The 3,435-nt window shown below is 45.2% G+C and overlaps 1 pseudogene; it reads left to right on the top strand.

The window, feature by feature from the left end:
* The first annotated feature begins 2,163 nt into the window (after window positions 1–2,163).
* LOC149624217 (deoxyuridine 5'-triphosphate nucleotidohydrolase pseudogene) lies at window positions 2,164–2,604 on the top strand (annotated as a pseudogene).
* The last annotated feature ends 831 nt before the right edge of the window (window positions 2,605–3,435 follow it).

Raw genomic sequence — 3,435 nt, 5'->3', positions numbered from 1 at the left:
AGACGGGTTTCAGGAAAGGGAGAACCACTACCGACAACATACTACGCCTGACGGAAGCGACCAGGGAAGCTTTGGAACAGGGACAAAACATGGGCATAGTCTTTCTCGATATAAAGGATGCTTTCGGGAACCTACCACCAGGACGATTACTACAACGATTGACGGAATTAAACTGCCACGGAAACTTGTGGTCATGGATTAGCAACTTCCTCCTCGAAAGAGAAGTACAGGTTCGCCTAAATGGGACAGTTTCCTCAACTAGACGACTGAATTATGGAGTTCCCCGGGGGGATTGCGATCAACGATATTGGACGGGACTTCTCCCCAAATTGCGAATACGGCCTACATGCGGATTATATTGTGAAATGGACCTCTTCTCCCACACTGACCACGGCCACCAGGGTATTACAAGAAAACCTCAATCTCGTCGCAGCAAACCTAGAAACATGGACCTTACCGATACAGTACGAAAAATGCAAAGCTTTACTCTGCACAAGAAGAAGAGGCCCACCAGTGGAGCTCCCCATACACATAGACGGTAACCCCATCAGTGGTACAGACGCATACAAATATCTCGGAATATGGATAGACAGGCGGCTCAATTGGAAAAATCACATCCAGAACGTAATACTGAAGTGCCAGAAAAGAATGAATGTCCTCAAAGCAGTGACGGGCTTACGGTGGGGAGCGACGCGGACCACAGGTAAAATGGTCTACACCCAAATGATCAGATCCACGATGGACTACGGAGCCTCGGTATACGGAGCGGCAAGTCATACCCAACTCCAGCAGCTGGATAATATACAGAATAATGCCCTACGGATCATACTAGGTACACCCAAATCTACAAGCATTTCGTCAATGGAAACCGAGCTGGGTATTCTTCCCCTATCGGAAAGACGACGAAGACTAGACTTAAACCTCTTAGCTAGGGAATTGGGGACAGAGAAGAGCCGGGAATGGCTCAACACTATACCAGGCCACAGAAGTTTCTCCCACCGCCAGAAAGAAGAACCTTGAAGGAGCGCCTACAATACCTTTAACGCAGTCTTCCCAAGGACCTTATAACACCAAACCCACTATCTCAGCCGATACCACTCAACGCCAGACCCCCTGCGCCGTGGAGAACCTTTACACCAAAAATCTACAACCTTTCTCAACCAAGCTCAAAAAAGGAACTTTCATCGGCCCAACTCTTACAACACTACCGTCAGGCACTTTCTACCGCATCTACGATCGACGCCACCTTACAGATCTACACGGACGCTTCATACCGGCCCGGGGCGAAAAAATGCGGCCTGGGGATAATACTAGAATCTTTTAACCTAACGATAAAGAAGACAATCAACGGACACCACGACATTACTCAGGGCGAATTAATGGCCTTACACCTAGCTATCTCAGAGGCAAGGGATGTTTCACATACACACGTCCTCATAGCCACGGACTCACAAGCAGCCCTCAAACTCCAGCAACAATTACTCCCGGACAACCAATTGGTACGCACGATACAGCACCAAATTCAAGCGAGCTCTCAAGAGATATCGTTTATATGGAGCCCTGGGCACATAGGTATAGCAGGCAATGAAAGAGCGGATCGGGCGGCGAAGCTAGCGCTAGAAAAGGAAAACGACTACCCGGACTACTGGCTTCCCTACTCCACCCCAACGCTCAAACGACTTTTTCGCCAACACAGGCACTCCACTCTTATAACTGAATGGAGGGGAACCCGAGAAGGAGCAATACAGAAGGAATGGCGTACCGATCCCTACAAAGACAAAATTTCAAAACTAACGCGAACACAAGAAACCTGCATATCAAGGCTACATTGTAGACGGTGGATGACGGGAGACTCCCTTCATAAAATGGGCAAACTCGCAAGCCCAAACTGCTCCACTTGTGGTGTCATAGAGGACACCGAACATATACTGTGTCACTGCCCACTTTATGACACACACAGACAACCCTTGCGCCACCCTAACCCCAACAACCAGGTTACCCTAAAAAATTTACTAACTAGCACCATGAATGGCGAGAAAAAACTATAAGGAAGATCACGGGCCTCTGGGCAGCGTATGAGAAAGAGCCCGCCGTTGGTGACGTAACAGCACACGGGGTATATAACATAGCTGCAACCCCGACTCCAACACAAAGACGACACCTATGGCGGAACAAGGCTCCTCGGTGCCACTCCCATATCAACGGTTGTCCAACGCTGCCACAGCCCCAGAGAGCGGAAGCTCTAGCAATGGCGTCCTGACCCTTCACAGCGCAGAAACCATACAGATCGCCCCACAAACCAGAGTTGCCGTGGACACAGCGCTGGCCTTTGCAATACCGGATGGCCACGTGGGCATGTTACTAGGACTACACCATCTAATGATGCAGGGATGCCATATAGGAGGAGGCGTAATTGATGCAGACTACCGCGGCCCGGTCAAAGTGATCCTCTTCAACATAGCACAGACGGAACTTCACATAACCCAAGGGGACGCACTTGCGCACATGATAATTACACCATGCTACACAGGACCAATGGAAGAGACCGCCACATTACCGCCAACCGACCGAGGAGAGGGGGGCTTTGGCTCCACAGGCCGCTGAAACCAGGGACAGTGCCGGTCCACTCTAAACACTACCAAATTCTACAATAAACTGGTTGAAACGAAAAAAAAAATAAAAATCCAACACACTTGTACAATAACATTGTAACAAAACACACAGCCATATAACCGACAAAAAATGTTGGAGAGCAATTTGTACATAAAAACCCAAGCTGTAACCTTTAAAGACGGGTCCGAGGCAGGCGTATAGCCAAGCCCACATGGCCCATATACTTAATTATATAAAAAAGGACTTGGTTTGCCCAAGCCTAAAAAACAAAACGATAAGAGTTTTTTCCAGTTGACTGAAGCGCGGATATTTTATTTTTCTATATAATTTTAAAGGCAATCTGTATTTTACTAGTCTTTAATTCAATCTCCTGATTTTACTGGTAATGGATTTATTTCCTATAAATTAATTGAAATAAAATATCTTATCTCAGATTTTTCAACAACAATTCCATTTTCGTAAAAATTTTATCATGAAAAATCTGAGATAAGTAATATTTTATTTCAATTAATTTATAGGAAATAAATCCATTACCAGTAAAATCAGGAGATTGAATTAAATTCTAAAGAGTAGTAAAATACGGATTGTCTTTAAAATTATATAGAAAAATAAAATATCCGCGCTTCAGTCAACTGGAGAAAACTCATCGTTTTGTTTTTTAGGCTTGGGCAAACCAAGCCCTTTTTTATATAATATCTGTTCCTCAGTCTTTATTTGTATTAATCTATTATAAAATAATATTTGCCTGAAATGCGAAATTTTTCACTTCTAGGACGAGGTTAAAAATGGTTCTACACTTCTACTAATTCTTATATGATACGG

This window comes from Phalangium opilio, unplaced genomic scaffold (assembly GCF_054372755.1).
Source record: "Phalangium opilio isolate 3A_F unplaced genomic scaffold, DU_Popi_V2 ptg000106l_1, whole genome shotgun sequence".
NCBI lineage: Eukaryota > Metazoa > Arthropoda > Arachnida > Opiliones > Phalangiidae > Phalangium > Phalangium opilio.
This window is presented reverse-complemented; position numbering and strand designations above follow the sequence as displayed.